The 26245-nt window shown below is 43.5% G+C and overlaps 1 protein-coding gene across 3 annotated transcripts in view; it reads left to right on the forward strand.

Moving 5' to 3' along the window:
- Positions 1-26245, forward strand: part of TENM2 (teneurin transmembrane protein 2) — a 1124432-nt gene that overhangs the window by 83518 nt on the left and 1014669 nt on the right. The gene's annotated exons all lie outside the window — the stretch shown is intronic.

Below are 26245 nucleotides of genomic sequence, written 5' to 3' on the forward strand. Positions count from 1 at the left end.
AATCAAACCCTTGTGATTCAAGAATGCTCAGAACCCTGGATGCCCTAAAATGCATGGAACAATTCAAGAAAGGGTGGTAGTACTTTTCAACGTGCCCTGAACCCTGTTTTGAAGGAAACCTGTAGAGCATTTTGTGCTCAGTACAAGACCTGGGAAGTGCTCCTCTGAATCCCTGACCGCGGTGATGAGGCGCACGGCATTGGCCTCTCCCACGACACTCCAGGGTTCTGCACCCTGGGCTTTTCCCCAGTTAAGTACCGAAACTTGAGAATGATTTACCAAAAATTCAAATCAAACCAACTCTAGGAGACCCCTGTAATGCTGACTCTGTCACTCACATGCATTTCAGTGCATTTGCTCAAGTGACAAGCAGGAAGCTGTGGGGAAGTGACAGGGGGCTGGCTGCCCGTGTGTGGTCACGCAGCATGTGTGGAAAATGACAACATGTCTGAGCGGCGTTGAGCGTTCAGGCCCTTCCCTTTGCTCTAAATGATTCCCTGGGCCCTGCTTGCCACTAACTGCCTCCATTGTCACTCTTGGGTTGTCTGGTTATAACTAGAGCAAAGCACTTTAATTTTATGACTTTCAGATGTCTTTTAGTGGGCAAGTGAAGTAAGTGATGGGACAGGTGGGTTTTCTTGTCTAGTTGCTAAGGAGTAAAAGTAAGTTCGTTTCCTACTCTGCTGACAATCTATTTATACATTTCTGAAGGAGGTGTCTGCAGAGGAAAATATGCATGTTTTGGGCATACCTGAGATTTTTTCCATAAAATGATTTATCGATGGCCCCCGCCATCACTGCTTGGGTAGCCTGGACCTCTACTCTTCCTGCGCTCAAGGTGAGCTTCAGGCTTGGTTCTTTGATGACCACTGGAGAAACGACGTCTGGCAAAGGCTGTTCCATTCTGCTCTTGTCACCTTGACCACACAGAATGGAAAAAGAGAAAAGAAGCAAACCTTCCCTATCCCCCTTTTTAAAATGTTTGCTTCTCATATGGTTATCCTGAAAGAGAAACTAACCCTTGAAGTCTTCTTGTGAAAGTCTTCTTGATTTTCATTCGCCATTGTTCTAACACCAAACTCGTCTTGACCTTCACATCAGAGAGCACCTGTTCAGTTACCTGTCCCTGCATTCCTGCCGGTTGGGCCCCCACGCTGCTGGGAAGTTGTGGGGGGCTGGCAGAGCATTGTGGGTACTGGCATGCAAATGAGCGATTCCAGCCAGGTGGCTCTCACCTGATGAGCAAGTGAAAGAGATCAAAGCATGCTCTTTTGGTTGCACACCTGGCCCCATCAAGCTTTTATCGAAAATGAAATGACACTCTAAAAATGGCCTGAACTATGGAAATGTTGAGTTCGAATGGCTAACCTTGGCATCTCTTGGTGTCTCTGAGATATTTAAGTTGCATATCCCCAGTTGTATTTTAAGGAAGGGCAGGGGTTAGAGCTGAAGGGAAGGTGGAGGAAACGGGAAAATATGGGGACCTGTTGTTTATATGATACATGAATACTGTGATATTCCCAACTTCTGAAAACCCACATATATATATCTTTTATGAACTAAGCATTGCCGTTTGTTTTCATGCAGGTGCGGTTCATAATATCCCGGCATTCTGAGTTAATAGAGAAGTATTGTAGGCTCAAATCCTGTTGATGCTGTGATAATTCGGCAATCTGTTACAGTAGGAAAATATCTCATCTAGGAGCCCCGGTGGTCCCATTTACTTTGTGTGAAGAATGCCTTCCATCCCGCTATGACTCTCCACTGTTTAGGTTTCAAAAAGGCCTCTCTCGTTGAAGACAAAAAGATACCACGTGGTACCCCGATAGAGTAGATCAAAGTGAAATGAGGGCAGTTTGTTTATTGATAAGCCCCTTGTTTAGAGTGAGCTCATTCCCTGCTTACCAGGTAGTGATTTGCATTTTTCTGAGTACTTTCATATGAAACATCCCAATTTCTACCATGTGGTGTCATGAGGGCATGAAAAGAATTTGTGCTCCAATAACAAAAGACATCAGGATAAAGGACCCTGGATATTTTCCAGAACTGCAGGGTCTTTTATAGTCACTGAGGACTTTTAGACTTGCATGTCCCCTTCTGATATCTGGGGGGGGAAAAGGCAACGTAGGAAGGAAAATATTTTCACATTTATATAAACATGAAAACCTGTAAGTTATTATTATTTTTATTGTCATATGAAAGCCCGTTGACTAGATTATAGAATTACTAAGTAGAAATTATGATAAAGAATTATAAAATTAATTGCAAAGTTTGTTTTGGAGGTAAGGTTTTTTTCTTTATAATCTATCTTAAAAGTTTTATCATTAATACTATCTGCTTGTTGCTCGTTTAATTATTATACTTTTGTCCTACAATATCAAGGTATGGGGTATAGCTCAGTGACATATAAATTAATTGAATTCTGTAATGAAATAACAGTTTAATTAGTCATTTATGATATACAACCAGAAAGGAAAAAGAAATTTACCAAAAAATGTGACACTGTCATTACTCCTCTTTTGTGATTTTTTTTCTCCAATAGCAGTGCACATCAAGTCATCTTGAGAACCGCAAGCTTTATTCTGGTGTGTGTCTCTGTGTGTGTGTGTGTGTGTGTGTGTGTGTGTGTGTGTGTTTTGACGTTGAGAATCCATGCCATGGCTTTGACTGAAATGACTGACATGTAAAATTTATTATATGTTTGCTCTTAGTTTCTACTTCGCTGGTTAATCATTTTATTTGGGAAACACAGATCCAGAAAACTGAATAAAACAAATAAGTAAGTTATTATAGCTTAATAAGTTATTATAAAGCAGCACCCTGTAACGAACACTCAGGTCAAGCAATAGAATTTAACCACGCCCTCCCCACTTCTACCCAGGAGTCTCATACATGCCACATCCCACAGCACACCCCTGCCACCCCTCAGAAAGTAACCACTGCTCTCACTTTGTGTTATCACTGTCCTGCTTTCCTTATCACCCAGGGATGCATTTCTAGATGCTGTCTTGAGATTTGTCTGTTTGCGGGCTATTTTTAAGTCACCATTTCTCCCCTGGATCTTTAATTTTTCCATGCAATTTATCTGTTGAAGAAATTGAGTGGTATCTTTGTTTTTAAAGCAATGATTTTGACTTTAAGAAAAGCAAAGTGTCCTGATGACGGGTACTTTCTTTCTAGGAGGTGCTTAGTCCTTACTCAGCTTGTTTCTGGTCCAGCCTGACCTCACCCCCACCCCCCATTTCAAGTTTGCTTGGAGAGGCAAGTATATCTGAAGCCAAACGTTGCCATGGTGAGGCTCCCCGGTGATGGGATTCCGAAGCCATCAAGACAGGCTGGTGGGGCGCTCCTCCACCTGTCACTGGAGAGAGGGCAGGTAGAGTAGGAAAAGCATTCTCTCCGCAGGTATTCACTGTGTCCCATTCGAAATGCAAACAGTTTCAAGAGATTATAACTCAGAAAGCCAGGTGGGATGTGTAAGGTTGGAAGTGGGGAAGTCCGTGCAGAGCTGTGGAAATCTCTAGATAGATTGGGTTCCATGCCTCAAGGGAGAACTGGGAGCAGTAAGTTCTATTTTAGCATCTTTTCTCTGCCGAGATCTTACACAGGCTTTAATACTTCCCTACAACAGTGTGAGTTCAGTTAATAACCTAGGGTTGCAGAACTGAAGTTCTTTCTCACCAACAAATTACCTGCTAGTCTCCTTGTTGCCTATGTACAATCTTTTTAAAACTGAAATCAGACAGGACAACTCTAGTATTTCTTGCACTGAGAGTAAAACCCAGGTTCCTTCATGTGAGTGTGGGTCCACAGGATGGAGCTCTGACACCCGAGTGTGCCATTGCTCTCGCCTGTCCCCACCGCGCACTCCAGGGTCCCCGCTGCCGGCCTGCCGGCCTCCTCGATGCTCCTCAATACAAGCTCATCCAATACGATTAGGAGGCTGTAGCTGTGTAGGTTTTTAAGTTCCATATTTTCTCTCTCAAGGAAAGTCAGCGTGCAAGACTGGTCTTGGGACCTTTCCATGTGCTCTTCCCTGTCTCTGGAACGGCTCCTTGGCATTGCAACAAGTTACGTAGCTGGGTCGTACATTTCTTTCAGTCCTGAGCTGAATTGTCACTTCCCTGCCCACTCAATCGGTATTAACTGTCCTCTGTTATTATCGCCTCCGATTACTCTTACTCCCTTCTGACACTTCTCTATACTCTGAAGATACATGTACTTGTTTAATGTTGATCTCTTCCACCTGACGCTGCATTACCCGAGGGTGAGATATGTCTGTTTTGTTGACCACAGTGATCTCTGTGCCTAGTTAGCCCAGAGTCTAGACCACCACAGTTACCTAGTAAGTACTGGTTGGAAGACAAAATTGACATGACGCTCAGAGAAGTTAAGTAACCTGTCCAAAGCCACACAGCTAGTAACTATCAAAGCTAGAGATTTGAAAACATACCCTAAAACCCATGTATTTCCAGCTGTAATTGGTTTTTCTAAATTGCGTTCTTTGGGCACTAGTGTCCGATAAATCTTAGTAAGTGTTCCAAGAATAAAAACACGGGCGTACATTTAAATAAATTGTATATATGATACAGTTCTTTAAAGGAAATGGAGCATATTTCTTTCCTGCAGGACATCCAAGAGATTCTAATATGCAAATAGGCATGCGGCTCTCCAAGAAGCAGATAGGGTGTTCGGTATTTCCCACCAGTATTTGGCTATGATTTACTTCTTTCAGTTAAACTGATATCTAATGGGACAGCAGGCTTCAGCGGTGCCAGGGTGGGAATCGTTCCCTGACATAATTATGTCTTCCTCCTCCTCCTTAGGAAATGGGTAAAGAGAAATTTCTATCAGCAAATTACGACGAATTTTCCAGTATTTTTAAAAAAGAAAAAAAAAAAAAAGAAGAAGAAAGGTGTCAGGATCTCTGTCCTCTCTCCCTCACTTTGAATATTGAGATATATCTTAAGGAAACAAGATTAGAAAGTAGACGTTGAAGAAAGTAAACTGGCTGTTCGTTTGGATTATTATGGAGAGGATATGGGAGGGGTATATCTTAAGAAATAAGTGATGAGAAAATATGAACTAAAGGAAATGAAGGAGCAAGACACTTAGACTGGTGAGTGTTACTTTTCCACTTCGGCGTGCTATTAAAAAATGACCAGGAGTGATCTTACACGTTGATTGACCTTCATGGAGAAAGCATGCCATTACAAAATAACCAATGTAATCGCACCTTCATCTTGTGAGATAAAAACACTGGGCTCTACATTCAGATTTCACATGTGGTCAGCCTTGCGGAGTGAAGGAGCTGGTGCACTATGTGGAGTGTTGAAACAGGGAGTTCTCCGTGCCTCTGCAAAGCGCGTTTACTTCCGTATGAGAGATAGTTCCCTGGGACTGGGCAGCAGACCCCAATCCTAAAAAGAAAGCAAGCATTTTTTTTTTTTGGTAATAGAAAGAAAAAAGTGTTCATTTCCAGAAGTCTGACACTCATGACCAATTCCATCATAAAGAAAGCAGAATGCGTGGTAGAAATAGGTGCAACTCTGGGTGGAAAAATAGGGTTCAGCTCTGTTGTGCCAAGGCAGTATTATGATCTGTTGACAAGCATGGTTTTTAATAATAATAGTATAGGCAGAGCATTTTCTACTGATGCTGGCTGAATGCACCTGTCATTTGAATGGGCGCGACGTGCAATGAAGCCCTTGTCTAGTCATGCACACCCATCGGGGGGAGTTTTCAGGGAAGAGGAGACCACATGTGATTTGAAAAAAGGTAGCTTTTTAATCAGTGCTACCCCCAAGTCTTGACTTTGGAGTGACCCTTCTATATCTGAATACATACACCCCTCAGATGCAATGAAACCGTACTGGAAATGTGCATGACTTAAAAAAATAATTCTGGAACAAGAAAACTGGCGAACCATGATAATGAAGGGACAAAAAGATCATTAGTCCGTGAATCACGTGGACTCCCGCATGTGCCCTACCGGGATCCACCGGGCACGCCCACCAGGGGGCGATGCTCTGCCCATCCGTGGACTCCTCTGTTCCTCCGGTTACATGCTGTCTACTGGGATCCACCGGGCACGCCCACCAGGGGGCGATGCTCTGCCCATCCGTGGACTCCTCTGTTCCGCCGGTTACATGCCGTCGACTGGGTGTCCACCCTTGCACCGGCGACTTGGAGAGAGCGTCTCTTTCAGTCTGTTCTTCCGAGGAGTTTCCGATTGTGGTAACCACAGGCTCCGTGACGGATGCTCCCGACTCCATTACAGGGAAGATCTGGCTATTTCAGGCATTCCAGCCCACTGCTGCTTCCCAGCAAGTCACTTGTCTCTGGAGCATTTGACCGAATCTATAATAAACAAAGCTCTTCTGAAGGTTTCAAGAGACACAGCCTCCGCGGCCGAGTCTAGATACCTGGAGGGAAAGGAAGATGAGACAGAGGTGCGGTCTCCGAGGCCTCCGTGAGCTGGGTGCTCACACCATCCCCCCCACTACCTTGAGCTTTCAGTCGGCTGAGAACTTCGAGGGATCTCTGCCATGGTGCATCCACCACCCTCCGTTTGGGCGTGTGAGTGCAACCACAGTGCGTGTGCTAGAAAAAGTAAATCCTTTTTTCTCCCTCCCGAATCGGGAAACTGTGTGTCTTCGCGTGGCGGGTATTCCAGATTAAAATAAGGGCCTCTCTCATCTCAGCTGTGAAAGGGGCAGGGTGGGAATTTAAAAGGCATCGTGATAAGCAGCCACCAACCTGAGATCCAGGAAGGTGTCTCTATCCGTCCAGCCATAGATTCTTGTGTGGCTTTTAGGTGAGCTGCTTTATCCCTCAGACCTGTGGTTTTCTCTCCTCTCACATGGAATTGTTGGGGCTTCAGAATTTACTGTAAAAGGATGTTAGAGGTGATCTGTATTTCTGGGATGTACCTTCGGTAGAGATGCCGCTGTGAGATGTATGTAGCCAAGTATGGAACGCTAGACTCAGTTTTCGAGTGGAATGAACATACTCCTGTCTAGTCTTCCTATTGTGCTCTGAGGCTAAAATATCTTTTTGCTTTTGAGCTTCCAGAAGCTGACCTCATTTACTATGGGAACAGTTGAAGTATTTTGGAATACGAGGGTAAGCACCATAGAAAGAATAATTCAATCTGGATGTAAGAGACTCTTTTTCTAAGCTTCATTAACTGGTAATTATTTGAGTACAAAGCAATGCCCTTATTGTTTGATAAATGAATATTAGCCACATGTCATGCCGATAAAAGTCATGAACAGAACTGGACCCGTCTGCATTTGGGAGAACTTTGTTCTTTTGGTGCTAATGGATTATGTGCGTTTGGGGTTGGTAGATATCTAGAATGACTCAGCAGGGCCAACTTAAATTAGACTTGTCCATCCATTCTTTGATTACTAGTATGTCTGAATATCTGATACCAGTCTTCTATTACAATGTGCGCTTCACAGAATTTATCTATCATGACCTAAATATCTCTGTAATAGGAAAATTTGATTGACCCTAAAAATCATTGTGGTTATGTTTTTATCTGACAGGGTAGCATTGTGGTTCCCCCTCCAAAAAAAAAACAGTGTATTCTCAGGTCAGCAATATGAAGTAGCTTATTAAAATCTCTTTACAATGTATGCTCTTTTGAAGTCTGTTATTGAATACTAGTTTTTTTGGTAGATATTAACTTCTTATAATGAAGAGTTGTATTACTCTGGGTTTGCTAACGGCTGTAATAAATTACTTCCCAATCTCAGCGCTTTATCATCATAAGGGTTTATGTCTTGCTCACATCACACAGTCCAATTCAGGTGGGTGGGAGCCGGGAATGGGCTATGCCCATCACAGTTATTCAGGGACCCACACCCCTTTTGTATTGCGGCTTTAACGCTCTGTAAGTTCTTGGGGGTCTTTATTCTGCAGGTGGCTGGGAAAAGGAGTGAGGATTATAAATGGGGAGCTTCCCTTAATTTGTACAGCTTGGTGGTCCGCATTGCCACTCAGGCTCTGATTCCCAGATCTGCAACATTAACTCCAAGGGAGGCAGAGCCTGTGATCCGGCCAGCTGACCACAAAGAAAGGAGAGCAGAGATAGTAATGAATGTTAACAGCCTTTCCTACAAGACCTAGAGACCAAATTGAAGTCAATTTAAGATAGGTTAGGTGAAAGCAATGCGTGAAAACCTTATGTCAGGAACCCTGGCCGGTTGGCTCAGTGGTAGAGCGTCGGCCTGGCGTGCAGAAGTCCCAGGTTCGATTCCCGGCCAGGGCACACAGGAGAAGCGCCCATCTGCTTCTCCACCCCTCCCCCTCTCCTTCCTCTCTGTCTCTCTCTTCCCCTCCCGCAGCCGAAGCTCCATTGGAGCAAAGATGGCCCGGGAGCTGGGGATGGCTCCTTGGCCTCGGCCCCAGGCGCTGGAGTGGCTCTGGTCGCAACAGAGCGACGGCCCGGAGGGGCAGAGCATCGCCCTCTGGTGGGCAGAGCGTCACCCCCTGGTGGGCGTGCCAGGTAGATCCCGGTCGGGCGTATGCGGAGTCTGTCTGACTGTCTCTCCCCATTTCCAGCTTCAGAAAAATACAAAAAAAAACCCAAAAAAACAAAAACAAAAAAAAAACACCTTATGTCAGGGATCACAATGTTTTTTTTTTCCTATGGTGTTGGTGAAAATAATTAGATGTCCCAATAACTATATTGTTAATGAAAGATGGAATATGGTCAAGCAAGGTAGTTAAACATGTAAATTCTGTGTAAGGAAGGGATAAGTTCTAACAATTTGGGAGAATTTGGAAATTTCTTTTGAGGTGACGGCATCAGGCTACAAAGTCAACTACCAGAATCCCAGACTGTCTCTGCCATTTGCTGCTACAAAATTATGAATAAAATAGCTGCACTTCCCTTTTTTGGGGGTATAAAGTGAATATCCTAATGCCTGCCTGTTTCATGATTTGAAATTGAAGTTGAAATTAGGCAGCGATGGGGAATCAGTTTGCAATCAGTCGTTCAACTCTCAGATTTAAAGCTGTTGTTATTATTTTGTTAAGTTTGTGCCCACAAATAAGGCTTATGTTTACAAAGTATTTTGCACACACATACCCACACATGCACATAGCAAACATACACAAGCACATACACACACACACTTTTAGGTAAAAGGAAAGAATCAGATACTCTATTCTTTTAGTCTTCAGAATGAAGCTGATGGGACATGCCCAGATATTTGGTTTCCTGGTCACTGATATTTTATTCCAGGCTTCCCCAAACTACGGCCCATGGCCGCATGTGGCCCCCTGAGGCCATTTATCCGCCCCCCGCCACCCCCGCCGCACTTCCAGAAGGGGCACCTCTTTCATTGGTAGTCAGTGAGAGGAGCACTGTATGTGGCGGCCCTCCAAAGGTCTGAGGGACAGTGAACTGGCCCCCTGTGTAAAAAGTTTGGGGACTTCTGTTTTATATACGTCAATTTTGTAACCTGTCCTTGGAAAGGACTATCAATTACATTTCTGTTTAGGGAAGCTATAGATGAAAATCTTTGTCCTTTCTGCCTCGTAATATTGTTAAGAGATTTGGGCAAAATTAAGTTTGCCTTTGTATTCTTTAAGCTGTAAAGAAATGTGTATATGGAAGGAAGTTTATCGAAGTTCCAAATAGTAGTCTAGTTCCTTTGGGTTATCTGAAAGAAAAGTTATTTAAGTCATACCTTCATGGAAACACCTTAAAGCAGCAACTACAGACGAAGCATTCCTGCCTGATATTTGTTATTTTTGTTAACCTTCTTGATAATGGCCATTCAATAGACAAGTTGCTTGTTTTTAATCATATAAAATTTCACTCTGTACTTTCACATTGTTCTGGAGAAGCAGGGAACAGGGTTTCAGAGTCAGTGAGCGGCTATTTCTCAGTACAGAATCTCAAACCCCGCTTGGCCAGTCCTCAGAGCCTAGGATTAGTATCGATAGTGCTTAAGAGAGTATCCCAGGGTCTAGATGAATCAAAGCCGGGTCATAGGTATGGTCTAAAATTCCTATAATTGGCAAGACACACCTTCCTCATTGTTTCTTTCCTCTCTTTCTCTCTGTGGCGACCTGGATGACTATCTTGGAAAAATGCTTGGCTGACACGTTGTCAGAGTGAACATCTAAGGAGGTTAATAGCTACTCTTTAGCTGACATTATTGACTGAGAGCTCAAAAAATACAAAGACAAGGTTTTTTTGTGTTTTTTATTTTTCTTTTTTGGACCAGCAAGTTCTGCCTGCAAATTCTGACAAAATATGGTGTCTACCATTATCTAGGACTACAGAGGAATTCACAAGAGAGCAATAGATTTCTACTTGAATGATAACTTGAAGGTGGACTTGGATTTTATTCTGCTTCGTTCTTCTCCGTTCCCTCCTTAGGCCTTCCTGCGAGGCTGTCGCTAATGTAGGAATGAAATAGCTGACTCAAGTTTAAAACACTGTGCTGTATCCGGCCCCTCCGGGACCCTCCCCAGCGCTACACTCAGCTCCGGGTCCCTCTTTCCGAGAGCGAGCGAGGCGCTCTCCCAAGCATCTGGACATCGTTCATCTCGGTTGGGAGTGTCTTTCTCTTCCCCAGCCACCTGGAAAAGAGCTCCTCATTCTTCACACTTCCATTTACAAATTTCTTTCTTTGGAAGCCATGCCAGCATGCGTCAGGCAAAATTAAGGCGCCTGGATGCGTGATCACCAAACACCCAGCGTGTGGGTCAGTTACAGCAACTCAACAAACACACTGTGACTGCTCACACCTCCGTCTTCCCGTCTTCCCGAGGCAGGCGGTGAGCTCTTGAAAGACCCGGGTCTTTTGTTTTTGCATCTCCAAAGCCTATCACCGGGTCTGGCACCAGGTGGGTATTTCGTAAACAGGTATTGACTGACCGCCTGGATGAATGTCCCTCTTACAAGGAGCCGGGCAGTTACAAGATCAAGTGGCTGATAGGTGTGCCTGCTCTGAAAGGTGAAGAATTATAAATGCTGAGCCACACTTTCAGTCGAGTAGAAAAACACCAGGTAGTGATTGCAGAGTGGGGGCAGCTATGCGCGTGGCTGCTCTGGGTGTTTACTGATCGGAAGAGACTGAAGCGTCCCGCGTCAGGGAAGGTCAGTCTGCCCGTTTTTTTCAGAATAAGCACACACACGCTGCTGGGGGAAAGTCTACAGCAACCCTCGAGTTATGTGTCGCTTTATTTACTTTCCAGGCATAAGTTTGAATTGTTTATACTTATCCACCCACAGAAACGGTGTCTTCCTCCAGCTGTTTTATAGCATGTCATGCCTGAGGTCAGGGGTCTCCTCACGTACAGAACACAGTCCAAGCCCAGCCTGGCCTGGGCTAACACTTTTCGCTAACTGTCCTTTGTACTTGCCAGCTGTCTTTGCTTGAAACGGTCCACACGTCTCTCCCACCTTCTCTTCCTATCATTCATTTCTTTTCCCTGAAAGTCGATCTCTTTTCTATTAAGACCGATCGAAGCTTTATTCCTAAAACTTGGTGGTTCAACAAGTCTCCAGTGATATGTTCCTCCTGTGAATTTTTCTCTCTTTTCAAATAATCCCTGCTTACTTCTGACATGTGCAGAATATATATATATATAAATTATGTGTAATAGAATGAAACCTTAAATTCTTCATGAAGTTTTGGGCTTTGTTTTCCCAGTTTTAAGGCAACTTCTTTGCATTCCATTACAGCAGCTAGCACAAGGCTTTGGCCACAGTAAGTGTGCTGTAAACGGCTATGGATATTCTAAAATAAGGTCTCTCTTGGCCCTGGCCAAATGGGTCAGTGGAAACAGCATTGTCCCAGCATGCTGAGGTCGCAGGTTTGATCCCCGCTCAGGGCACATACAAGAGGCAGTCAGCGAGTGTATGACCAAATGGAACAACTGAGTGGAACAAGTTGATGCCTCTCTCTTTCACCTTTTCCCCTAACCCCCTCAAACCAATGGAAAAATGACAAATAAGTAAATAAAATAACGCCTGTCTTTAACAAGGACAGTACATGAAACTTTGGTACGGCAGTGTCCGTGCAGAGGGGAATTGGGTTTAAACTGCGGTTCTGCGCTTGTGTCGGCAGTGTGAGCCAGTGCAGTCTACGGCAACTCTCTACATTCCATTTCCTCATCTGTAAAACGGGCGAACAGTCGTTTGGGGAAGAAAAACGTGAACATCAACTCCATCTCAAGGTTGTGCTTCATTGTAAATACTCACTAAATGTGAGCTAGTACTATTTTGTGAACATGAGGGTCAGACTTCCTGCACTCACATTCCCGCTCAACCACTTGTGGGTGGTCTCGTACCCCGCGGGGAAGTTCCATTTGCCCCTTGAGAACCTGCTTCTCTCCCTGCGAAATGCAAAGGGCACTCATCCTCTCCTTGCGGTGTCATTGAGGGGAACAGATGAGGCCGCAAGGAACGCACTCAGCCCAGCGCGCGGGCCAGGTTAAGCGCTCCATCCATACCTGCTGTTGTTCACAGCGGCAGCCGTGCTGTCGGAAAATCTCACCTGCCCATACTGACACTGTCATGGAGGAAGTGCTACCCTTTTCTACAATAAAAAGAAAAAAAAAAATCTTTCCAATAAGAAATCCCTTTATGACCCGTATCTCTCTCCTCCTTGGCCCTGCCTCTTGGTGCCATAGAATAAAAGACCATTGAGCTGGGCTCAAACTTCATATGAAAAACGTTCGAGGCATCCCGTGTTTGTTTTGTGCATTTGTGCGTTTGAAAGGACGAGCTCTCATGAAAGAGTAACCTTGCCTACATGGTTTATATATTTGATGCTTGGCGCAGCTCTCGGCCAATCAGAGCACCTGTGGCCTGGACAATGGGCGGGCGCAGAGGAGGACACTGCGGACCCACACTCCCTAGGGCGGGCTGTCCCGACGCCTCCCCCGGCGCTCCTGCCGCCAGCCAACCACAGGGTTCACACGTGCTCCTGCTCCCCTTGAAAGAGTCCATCTACTGGACGGAGCGTTTACATGGAAACTGGTTTCCTCTCCCTGGAGATTCGCCTATGCCGTTTCTAAGGAGGGCTAAAGACATCATAGAAGTCCTTGTAGGAGGATTAACACATATGATTCTTTTCAATTCCTTCTCAGGGGAAAAATGTAATCAAGTTGTCGCTACTATTCCCACCTAGTAAAGCTTCGCTGGTTTGCAGATCTGTCTCAAAACAGGATTTGCTTTGACTCTCCCATGCAGCATGGTGACCTGCTACATACATGCTAGTCTAGGAGAAGGAGGGAGGGATGGAGGGAGAGAGACAGAGAGAGAGAGAGAGAGAGAGAGAGAGAGAAAGAGAAAGAGAGAATGTGTGTGTGTGTGTGTGTGTGAAGTTTTTTTATGAGAGGACAAGTTGTTTAGATAAAATTGAATGTATAAATTCCTAGGATAATGACACGCCTCTTACAATATTTAATATATTAACAAAAATCACCGTTTCTATCCAGCAGTGTTGCGGGCATCTCACTTGCCAGCTCTGTTGTTTAAGCTATCATGTGACACCACCATTGGGAACTTGATACCAAGACACAAAAATCCACCGCCTAATATTAGGTCATCTTCTTGGGTTTTGTTCTTGTTTAACTTATTCTCGGAAACAGCGACCTCTAATCGCCCCCTTGTTGTCTGTTACACCCACTGCCCTTAGATGACACTTCGAACCACTTCACCAAGCGGTCCAGCAAGGTCAACGATGAAGCAAATGGCTAAGTCTAGTGGTAGATGTTCATTTCCGGACCTGCTGCCGTCCTCCTTAAAACTCTTGTGTCCTCTGACTTTTAAGCTAGCGTTCTCCCTTGCTTCCATCCCGGACTGCTCTGCCCTGCGCGGTCCCCTCCGCTGGGTGCTGGCCCCTCCGTTCGTCCTCCGTGGCTCTGTCCTGGGCCCTCCTGTCTCCTCCTGGCCCATGGCTTTGATGCCATCTTGAGAGCAAGGCCAGTTGCCCCTTGTACTCTGTGCCGTCCACACTGGCCTCTTTTCCTCCCTTAAAGGACGTCAAATCGGCCTCTCCTTTTTTTTTTTTTTTTTTTTTAATTTTATTTATTTATTTTAGAGAGGAGAGAGGGAGAGAGAGAGACAGAGAAAGAGAGGAGAGAGAGACAGGGGGGAGGAGCTGGAAGCATCAACTCCCATATGTGCCTTGACCAGGCAAGCCCAGGGTTTCGAACCAGCGACCTCAGCATTTCCAGGTCAACGCTTTATCCACTGCACCACCACAGGTCAGGCCAAATTTTTTTTTTTAATTTATTCATTTTTTTAGAGAGGAGAGGGAGAGACAGAGAGAGAGGAGAGACAGAGAGAGAAAGGGGGAGGAGCTGGAAGCATCAACTCCCACATGTGCCTTGACCAGGCAAGCCCAGGGTTTCGAACCGGCGACCTCAGCATTTCCAGGTTGACGCTTTATCCACTGCGCCACCACAGGCCAGGCTCAAGGCCTCTCCTTTTGAACCCGCTATTCACTCCAACGATGAAATTGTTCTCCCCGGGAGCTGCACGGCTCCCTCTCTGTTTCTACAAGCCTTAACGGCCCTTGGATCAGCAAAAACCCTTCTCGGACCGGCCTCTGTGTGTGATCTCCACGACATAATCACAGCCTCTAAATGCTTTTTAAAGGAGTTATGTTAGGCAGGGGCCCAACAGAAACAGATGGCGCACTCCAAAGGCTTTCTCGGAAGAGGTTAGTAAAGGAACTGTGCGTGAAGGGTTAGGCAGGACTGAGGGAATCCGTGAGGAAGGCCACCGGGGTCAGCCATCGCCACCCCGCCCCCTGCCCTGCAGGGACGGGGCCTGTTTGGACACTGGACCTATGAAGGAGAGGGTGCTCCGCAGAGGCGTGACAGGAGAACGCGCCACTCAGGGGCGTGGCCCCGCCAACGGAGCGGAGGGAGCAGGGAAGAGAGAATGGGAAGCAGAGCCCGGGCTTCCCCTCCTCTTGCCCTCTGAACTTTTGCTGTTGTCTCCCATTGGCTGGATCCGGTGGGGTTCCCCCGGGCACGTGAGGCTGTCCCTAGAGCTCAGTTTGTTCACAACCAGAACAGGGTAGACAAGAGCAGAGAATGGATCCAGGGCAGGGTGAACAAAGACCGAGTAGCAGAGGATCTTTAAAATGGCCTATTGCCACCGGACACTGGAATTGTGATGTCATACACCCGGGGGTGATTACAAAATTGGCATTAAACGCTGTCCCCTCCTTGTTGAGAGGTTAAGCTCTGTAGCTCCAAACTAATGATGACTGAAGTCACCCCAAGCCCACATTTCTTCTCCAGACAGCAAGGACGATGTTCAGAATATTTAACAATGATGTGGCCCTGGCCGGTTGGCTCAGTGGTAGAGCATCGGCCTGGCGTGCAGGAGTCCCGGGTTCGATTCCCGGCCAGGGCACACAGGAGAAGCGCCCATCTGCTTCTCCACCCCTTCCCCTCTCCTTCCTTTCTGTCTCTCTCTTCCCCTCCTGCAGCCGAGGCTCCATTGGAGCAAAGATGGCCCGGGCACTGAGGATGGTTCTGTGGCCTCTGCCTCAGGTGCTAGAATGGCTCTGATTGCAGCAGAGCGACGCCCCAAGATGGGCAGAGCATCGCCCCCTGGTGGGCATGCCGGGTGGATCCCGGTCGGGCGCATGCAGGAGTCTGTCTGACAGCCTCCCCGTTTCCAGCTTTGGAAAAATACAAACAGTGATGTGGAACAGACACTCAAAAAATGAGAATAGTAGCCCAACAAATGAGAATGCTTTACATATCCCAATATGCAGGACAATGTTCAATATAGAACATATCCAACAGATACAAGACTTTAAATATTAAAAGGGGAAATCTTCTCTTGTCTAAGGCATTTGGGAAAAGCATGCCTAACATCTAGAAATGTATGTGGTCTGTGTAGCATAGGACTCTCCTGCGCTTTATGGAGAGGGCATCTCATTTAAACACTAACGACCATACCCAGTAGGTTCTTGTCATTTTTTTTCCATTAATGGGTTTAGATCCTGAGGCTCAGTGCAGGATAATTTTGCCTAAGACTGCTCATCTAGCTAAGCTGGTGCTGGGACTCACACAGTGCAGACCGGGACTTTCGATCCAAAGACCCAGTTCTTGACTACTCTCAGTATTAGGACAGCCTTCTAGGTGGGATATAGTGGTTTCCGAACTGGAACTACGCATATTTTGAGCTTTCATTATTATTATTTTTTTTGATGTTTTAAAGAGAAATCCCTAGGAAGTTCTCTTTATTTCCGGTGTGATTTTATCTCTCAGAAAATATTTGGTCAAATAGTTTGTATTTGACCAAAATCTACAGGAAGGTCAAACGCTATTTGTTTCTTCTCCTGACCACATCTCTTGCCCCCCTCTCTGTATACAAAAGGCACCTAAAGATGCACGTTAACTATGGAAAGAGATTACCCTCCGCTGGTTGTCTGTACCAGGAGACCCAGAGTTCTGAAGTGTGAATACTTAGAGCAGGTGACACATAGCACTGCTTTGGCAGAGGTATAAGTGAAGTGTGCTTGCTAGAATTTACCTTGGCAAGTTCTCTTTTAGATTCCGCATGCCGCCTACATAAAACAATCGGAGAACGTGAACTGTATTGCTTACCGAGTTATTGATACCTTTTTAACTCCCCACGTATCTGGTTTCTTTCTCTCTGCTTTCCTACCTCAGTATATAGAATACCAAAGGGAAATTACTCATTCGGGTGCCTTCTTTGCAATAATTATTTTGATTCCTTAAATCCTGGCCCATACTGGTTGGTGGTCCCAGATGAGCAAGGCTATATATACCTGTGTGGATAACTGGAATGGCCTCTAGGAACTGGTTTTTTTCTATCACAACTTACAATGTCTTCATAAAAATGAACAGACCTTGTGTCATGGAGGAAGCAAAGATGATTATCATGATCAGGAGCGTGTTGGAAACTTGCATTTTTTGTTGTGTGTACATCACAGTTGTCTGCCTCGGATAATGAAGGAAGAGTGAAGACTTTTGACTTCTCTTTTTAATAGTTTGGAGCTTCCCAAGAGAGAATTTGTCGTTTGTTTCAAGGTGATGTTTTATGTGTGGTCTATGTGTGTGTGTGTGTGTGGTGTACTTAACTTGTCTAAATGATAAATAGTGCCCTAGGTAAGTTGCAGGCTGTCTACATAAGAAAAAATAATATTGCATTGGAAAGTTTTCAGATAAAGTAGAATTCAATTTTGTTTTGAAAGGCTATGATGAATGTTAACCACTTTCTGACTGGAATTCTTTTCAGACATATCTTAATCTTTTTAAATGATCCACAGGTGATTTTTTTAAAAAACAAAGTGTCTAATAAGGGACAAAAAATTGTTATTAATAACATTTACAGGAATAGTTTGTTCTTGATTTCCTGTCTCTGCCCTCTTGAAATAAAGAGAGGGTTGAGCGTGCATGCTGTAGCATGCACCATAGTTTTGTAGTTTTGTTTTCTTTTCTTTGTTGCTCGAGTTCTGCAGCTGAGAAAATTGTTTCCCTGGTTTGCTTACAAATGAATTGCTTTGTGTTACATTCAAAACACCAATAATGGAAACATACCTGTATGTAATATGTTTAAACACACACAAATAAACACTGATTGAGATTAATGCCACCTTCAACGTGGGTTTGTTTATTCTGATGCACCTTCGGAGGCATGCAGATTTAATCCCCCCCCCCCCCCCCCCGGCACATGGAGCAAATGCCTCTGCCGAATGGGAAGATTTGTTTTGGGGTTCTCCCTGATACCCTTGTTCCCGCACTGCTGCTTTGATATATTATTCGTCCTGTTACTTAGGGACCTCATTTCCAGACATGCTGCAGAACAGTGGTTAGTAAGTACAATTAACAGTGACAAAATTTCCATTAGTAACCAGTGTATTATAGACATCATGTTAGTTAGTTTTGAGATGGTGTACTAGAATACTTTTGTTCTCGAAAGAACATTTTAAAACTTTGTGTTCATTCTTTGAGAATTAGAACCCCTATATCCTAAATTCTGAGGATTTCCTGAAACATGAATCATCCCAAATGTTATACTTATTTGGGAGTTGACAACATCACTCATTTTATTTTCAGGTGTCCAGTGGTGGGACAGCTTGTGTTTCAAGTTGTAATTGATATAACATATTTAGCTAGTGCCAAGATAATTTACATGATTCAAAAGCTAATATATATAAATAACTAAGGAGCTGCAACGAAGAATTGATACTTCTCATCTCTCTCCCTTCCTGCCTGTCTGTCCCTATGTGTCCCTCTCTCTGTCTCTCTCTCTCTGTCACAAAAAAATAAATAAATAAAATAAAACAAGAACTAATATAGCTCCAACATCAATTACTCTTTTCTATTTAACATTTTTGTCACATTCTTGGACATCTAAACTTGAAATGTTTGTTTTTTATTTTTTTTTATCCCTTCCTCTGATCTATTCCACAAACAGTTAATCACGAAATTTTGTATTGTCTACATTTTTAACTATTCAGCTCTACGATCTCTTTTTAATTTTGGGGGGGCATCTATTATTATTCTGATAAAAAGGTCCTTGTTTTCCTGGAGCCCTCCACCCTTTTTTTTTCACCGAACTTCCCCACCGCATTCCATGTACTTAGTTCACTCTTTGTGACTAAATATAGTCCTTACCATTTGAGGGGTCACCCTTGAACCACTGTCCAAAATAATTTTCTCTGTCATTTTATTATGCCACCTGACTGGACTGTGCATTACAACTTAAATTACTGAAACAGATACTGTTTCTTAGGTGTGTATTATTGAGGACCCCTGGCTAAAGAGTTCACAATTATAAACTCATTTCCTCCCCTCTCAGTTTTGAAAGGCAGGTACAACTACAGCTCCAAGATTCGAATTAACCCCCTGCTGCCTAAGTGGCCACAGTGCCCTGTTGTCGGCCATGCTTGTCTAACTTCAAAATCTGAGTTCTTTGACATGGCCTTGCTTAGAACCACGTGTATGTGGGACTTCCATTTTCTATCAGATTTTATGTCCTTTGAGACCAGATCTTACTCTCACAATTGTATCTTCTCCGTAAGGTGACTTACACATAATTTTATATTTTCTGGAAACTATTAAAAAAATAGGTATAAATTTAAGAAACGGGAAATAGACCTTACCGGGTTGGAAAAGAAAGTCTTTGTGGGATCCCTGTGGGTTGATCTGGACGAGGACCCCGGATAAGAGGGTATGTTTTTAATACTGTCCCCTCCCACTGTCACAGGCTGTCGGTCATTCCACCTGAGAATGTCATCCAGGATGTGGAAAGTGGAACTGCAATGTCAGAGTTTGTGTGAGTTCTTAATGTTGCTGAGGGCGTTGATCTGGGGCAGCTGGCTCTTCAGTTAATCACAGTAATGATGCTTTTAGTTTTAAAAGTAACAACTAAGTGTACTCCAGCCAGGGGACATTGAGACCAAAAGGAAATAAATTTGTTCCACATTATAGAGGGAGAGAACTCTATTCTCTGCTTTTTTGTTGTTTTTGTTTTTTGGGTTTTTTTTTTTTTTAAGAAAAAAACCTGGCAGCCTACAAGATTTAATGGTGTTATATAATATAATATATATAACATTATATATATTATATATACATTATATATACATAATGAATATAATATATATAATACATAATAGGAATTATATATTATAGTAGTGTTTGAGATATGGGTAAATATAAATCCTAAAATATTAGAATACAGGAGAGTCACTGCTAGCCTGAAAAATAGCTAATTATACCAAATCCAAGACCTGCTTCTTTAAGCCTCTCCTTCTACAATAGAGAAGGGTTCCCCTCAGTCATCTGAATTCGAAAATGTCCTAGTCAAAGGGATTTCCGTCCCTGGAAGTTGATTTGCTTAGAGGCAGAAAACAGAGTTCTTTGCAGAACTTTCCGTGTGTGTGTGTGTGTGTGTGTGTGTGTATTCCATGGCAGGTCCTTTGTCAGTATTTGTAAAAGCTAATGACACATATGCGGACAGGTGTGAATGGTAGAATGGATTAAGGAGAAGTGCCCTGGTCTTCTCCCGGGGACAAGGATGGGGATCAGTGCTCCGAGAGAAGTTCCAGTCCTCTGAGAGGAGTAGCTGACGTGGGAGAGGACACGGGGCACGTCACTGTCGGTGTTGCATCGGGGAGAGTAGCTGAAAAGTGGCCACAGAAAAATGGGGACACGGAAAAGGAACGAAGTTAGTTGCCACGACATAAGGGCGCTCCAAATGAATTTGTGTTACTTCTCACTTCCATTTGCCCGCACAGCAGAACGAGGTCTCTTTAATTAAATGAACGTGTCAGTACTCTCATTAGAGAGAAAGGACCGCAGCAGATCCATGTTGTCCCCACTGCAAAGTGTGCAAAGCCCCAGTCTCGGGCGGCGTGACTCCCATCGGCTCCCCGCTGTGCACACAGATAGGAACAGCAATCACATCCTCACACCTGTAGCGTTCATAACCCCAGAGTTGTCATTTTGCTCTTAACAGCGACACACAGAAAATGACCAGCATTTCATCTGGAGGCAGATTGAATGTCCCCGATGCCCCCAGTCCTCTTGGCACGTGAGGGAGGCAGGTGACAGAAGCTCGTCACCCTGCCACGTTGCTTCCCCGCAGCTACTCTCGGTAGCTTTTTAAAATCACAGGTGACAGGTTGCCATTGGGACGGCTGCATTTCCAGGTCTGCTGCCAAAGTGGAACTCCCCGAATGATGCATCCGCCTGTTTGAACGTCAAGGCCTGTGCCCCCTGACGTCAGGGCCGGGTAGGCGTTTGTCTTTTCAGTTTGAAATTCTGTCCCAGGGCATTCAGATGTTCTCCAGCCTCGTGGAAGCGGCCCCGCCGGGGTTCTTGGTCCATCCCTGCGCGTTAGTGCGTCCTCCCCGCGGGTGAGAGGGGAGCGTGAGCACCCACGGCACAGCCGAGCCGCTGTGTCCCGCAGAGACTCATCATCAAAAAGTGTAATACTGCTTTATCGATCCCTTCCACACTGCCTCCCACCGTTGTGTTCCGCCTGTGGTGAGTACAACCTTTACAGAACGAGATCTGCAGATACGACTCACTTTCTGACTTGAATGTGGACTTAAAAAAAAAAAAAGGATAAAAGCATGTTTTGTAGGAATGGTGTGGCGTTGGCATTTCAGAACGTCGATGATAAAAATAAAATCAAAGCCAAGTATCTCAACAGAGGGAAAAAAAGTCACACTGAGACGTGTATCCAGGCCTCTAAAATATGCCCCCTGTCTTCCATCGAGAGCAGAAATAACTTTGCTTGACCATGTGTTATTGAGTAATCCAGCTGCGTCTTGCTGCTATAAGAAAGACAATGTTCTTAGCATACATTTTTCTTTTTAGAGATTAAATGTTTGTTTTGGTCTCTGACTTGATCAACGTAGAACATTATTTAGGAGAGGTTCCGTACATTTAAATTGAGACCAATAGATTGATTCTCTCTCTCCTCCCCCCCGAAATATTGATGATTCCTAAGCCATCATTATATTTTATGATTCTTTTCCTCTTAACAAGGGGTTAAAGAGAAAAAGCATTTTCTGAGCACTGCCTAGAATAAGTTTTTAATTGGCACTCTCGCCCTTCTAAGGATAACGGGGAAAGGCTTATACTTCGCTTGCGTGAGTTTTGATTTTAACTTTGTTACAATGCAGAATTAAAGGGGAAAAGAATTGACCATGAGGTACCTTTTAAAAAGGCTTTTCCCTTTTATTGTGTGTTCTAATGGGATGAGACAGAAGTAAAAGATTTATTTTTATGTTTAATCGAGTCCAATAATTATTGCATTGTGGTTACTGCTTTGAGCATTACATTTTCTACGGTAAGTAATTTATCAGCTGCATTCTTTTTTATTTTATTTGTTTTTCAGGAGGGGATTAACAGTTACTATACGATTTATACACTGAAGGCATTTCTCTTTCTTCCCTTTAATGAATAAGGCTTATTGATGGTATGGGCTGCCTGAGGCCTTCCTGAACTTCTGGGTCTAAGCTTTATAACTTAAGTTGTGACTTACTTTGTTTCTGAGTTAAGAACGCCTATGTGACTGATGGGACAACAGGGCAAGACAGGAAATTCATGATGAAGGAGGGGAACCAACTTATGCCAGTTTGGCCACGTCATTCCTGGTTTTGGCATTGGGAGCCTCCAGGCTAAGCCAGGACAGGTGGTCCCCACGGTTGGGCACCGTGTTAGAATTGGAATGCTCTGAGAGCAGCTTCGTGTGGAAAGTTTTAAAATTATAGAGATGTAGCTGTTTGTTTGTTTTTTCTAATGGGAGAACAAGAATGCAGAATGAGACACAGAGCAGACCTGAAGGACCTTCACAGAAGGCAGGGCTTGGGAAAACCGGCGGGAGAGCTGACTCAGGCCAAGGCGGAGTCACCTGCGAGCCATCTGACTGGGTTCCGTCACCGTTTCCGCCTCACCTGTCCCTGTTCCCTAGCCCCTGACAAATCCTGCTCTCCTCCTTCCTCTCCTTGGCTGGCCTGCGTTCTCTAGACTCGAGAAATAAGTGGGCCAAGCCCAGCATGCCTGCTTCCCGGTAGGCTGGGTGGGGTTGCTGTGTGCAGGCATCCGAGTCCTCAGCCTCGGCGTTTCTCAGCGGCAGGTGGAGAGCCGGGCAGCGGACGGACACAGCGACCTGCTAGAAACCACTGTGGCCTGTATGTGAGCCACGGTTTTCCTAGAGGGTTTGGTAGGAGGTTTGGACGCAACAGCCATGGCCTTTTAGAACTCATAACTACAGAAATGCTCAATTGGTTGGCCTGATTTTCTCTGGAATGGGACCATTAATGATGTTATAATAGACACCGATCTAGTGACAGCCCTTCCCCCCCCTCTTCCTGATTTTAACCGACTTGCCTTTCTTCCTCCCAGCTTCCCTTTCTTCCATTTTTCTTTTTCTTGATTCTTTTCTTTTTTTTTTTAATCAAACAAGGGTTTATATTTTAAAACTTTGTTTTTCCTTGGTTCTCTGTTCTTTTTCTAGGAAGCAGCGGTTGTGTGTGTGTGTGTGTGTGTGTGTGTGTGTGTGTGTTGTTCACATACCCTACCTTTAGGTCAACATGGGGAACAGAAATACTGTTGTGAAAAGCAGAAAAGATCTAAAACTGCCTTTGTCTCCACATGGATAAAAGAAATATTATTACATAAAATGGAAAATATTTAAATGAATTCCTCCTTTGCATGAGAGGAAAGATTAAAATTCTATATAGCCAAGTCGACATGCAATGAATTGTGATAGGCTGATCTCAGTGGAGCAGTGGACAAACATGTTACATTTTTTTTGTTTAAAACAATACATACTACAACATGCAGTTCTTACATTTTTGTTTTATTATGAAACTTAAGAAGTCAGTGTAATACATTTTGCCTGAAATCTTATATTTCTTCAGAAGGAATTTCGAACTAAACACTTGTTTTTCCTCTTCATGTCCAGGTATGTGAGGGTAGTCCCTGACTGTTTCTACAAAAAAATTCAAAGTCTTTTGTAAGTAAATAACACATCTTATTTGAGGTTTCATCCACAACGCAAGTAAATTAAGAATGATTTTGCAGTTTTTGATAACTAATAATCCCTATCAAATTCATTATGTAGGTGCAATTTGCTTTCTAATCAAAATTTTAATACAGTAACAAAACATTTAAATAAATGTTATTTTTAGCATTTGCTATTTGGATGCTTGGATAGAAAACAATATTGCTAATAATACTGATTTACATTTTTAAAAAATGTCTGCATATGAGAAAGTTCTGCTAATGTCTGTATATGTAAAATGATTTTTTTAAAAATTTAATTATTCTTCAAATAGTTTGCTACAGAAGTTCCAGGCATCCATTAAACATTACATTAATATTTCTTGTTTCCTTAAAAGATTTTTGTTGCTTATGAAAATACTCTTTGAACACTGTTGCATTTTAATTTAGAGCTCCATTCAGAGATTTTCTATTGTCTAGTACATAGTTTGTGACTAATAGTGAATAGAAAAAAAAATTAAAGTAATGTTAGCAATCTTTCTAAAATATTTTCCAAATTTTTATGCCCTGTGTTGTTAGTACAACTTTAGAAAATTATACACTAAGAAGAATCCATAACTTCTAATTTTTCATTTGCCTTTGTACTCTCTCCCCAAATACATTGTCCGAGAAGTAACTGTAAGGTATTTTGCCCCGCCGAGGAAGAAAGAAGAACATGGCCACACAGTGTGGAATAGCAAAAGCTTTATTTATTAGAGCGCTTCCCGGATGATGTTCTCTGGTCCGTGAGACCCGGGCTAGAGAAGTCTGGGGGGGGGGGATGTTTCTGTGTAGGGGTAATTTATAGGGTTGGAAAGGTGAAGGTGAGTTGATATAACGTGATGAAATGTCATTGGCTGACAGGCAGTCATTCCTTTGCATAGGGCTCCTGGGAAGTTTCTTTTGGCGCTCATGGGGTGTGGGCGGTTCCAGCCAAAGTTTCTGGGCCTGGTTACTCACGTGACCTTCCCCCCCCGCCAGCCGCCCTCCCAGTAACTTTTTAATGGGCAGTACAGAATTATAGGAAGCTTCAGTAGAAGTCTACCAAGTTCCTATAACACATAGACACATAGTAATTCATGCTGCTTCTCCTCTGTTGCTTTTATAAGAAAATCTTCCTCAAATTTAAAAAAAAAAAAAAGAATAAGGTAATAATAACCTCATGCTATTTTGAAGTCAGAATTATTTGGGGAGAGCTTACAAAATAGGTGCATTTCCTATTCCTGTGAATACATTTAGAAAAGATTTACACCTAATTAGAACATTTTTAACCTGTTTAAACTCCAGAAAAGATTCTGACCCTAAAGCTTCCCTGGGTTTTTAAAAAACTTATCTCCCATCGGGTCTTTCTTCCTGCCCTTCTGCCTCCACCATGAATTAAAGCAAGTAGAATTGATATTATTTATACAGTTTAGGCAAGGTTGCATGGAAGGGCGCATTATGTTATTTTTCGCCGCGATTTGCTGTAAATCATTCCTCATTGTTGTCTCTTTTTACCTCACATTCAGACACATGATTAGAAGTGATGGTGCGGAGGTCAAGCATGAACACGGTGCTATTTGGATGGTGCATTCAGCCTGGTGTAACTGATATTTACATCGGCCTGACTCTTATCACTTAGTAGATACAGTTTTTTAGGAAATCATCTCCTCTCCATGTCCTAGTGTGAAAATCTGGGAGGTCTAATATTTCTTAGTAAAACATGTTTCATTTGAAGTTGCCCTATTAGCAACAAATTTATTTACATTGTGAATACTTCCTACCAAGTCATTAAACAATTCTCTTGTCAGCTAATGCAGTGGTCCACAACTTCCAGGCTGCGGACCAGTACCAGTCTGTGGGCCATTTGGTACTGGTCTGCAGAGAAAGAATACATAACTTACATTATTTCTGTTTGATTTATATTTAAGTCTGAACGATGTTTTATTTTTAAAAAATGACCAGATTCCCTCTGTTACATCTGTCTAAGACTCACTCTTGACGCTTGTCTCGGTCACGTGATACATTTATCAGTCCCACCCTAAAGGCTGGTCCGTGAAAATATTTTCTGACATTAAACCGGTCCGTGGCCCAAAAAAGGTCGGGGACCACTGAGCTAATGGACATACCCGCTATCTTCTTTAATTTTGATAATTGGCGTGGCTCTCTCATTCTCTTTGAATACTACAACTGTGTACCCACAATCAGGCCATTTCCTCTGGCTGAGGAAACGTTATTAAACACAAACAACAGTTAGCATTACATAACACCTTCTACTAAGGGAGGAAAAAGGTGTTAAATTCATACACTACATTTATGTTTCTTGTTATGTACAGACTCGGCTGTCCGTTTTTCCATTTTGGAAACACTCTTTCTTCCTCTTAAAAATGAGGTTATCAGCTACCTTACTCTAAAGATTTTTGCCAGCCTTCGGACTCCGTGATTCTGTATCATACAGATTTTATATGTAAGTGGCTGATATCCAAGCAAGCTAACTTGCAAAATCAGCAAGACGAGCCACCTGAACCATAAAGAAAAAAATGGCCACTTAGTGAATTTTTAAGACACATATCAGATACGGATTAGAGAAATGGAAATGTGCTAATATGATTAAATTACTACAACCAGTATAGTAAATTAATTGTTAAGTGCTCATCTCATTTTACACATTACGGGTACTTGTACAATTTGCTTTTTGACTGATGAAAGGTCAAAGCTTTCTCACATTTATTTATTT

This window comes from Saccopteryx leptura, chromosome 6 (genome assembly GCF_036850995.1).
Source record: "Saccopteryx leptura isolate mSacLep1 chromosome 6, mSacLep1_pri_phased_curated, whole genome shotgun sequence".
Taxonomy (NCBI): Eukaryota; Metazoa; Chordata; class Mammalia; order Chiroptera; family Emballonuridae; genus Saccopteryx; species Saccopteryx leptura.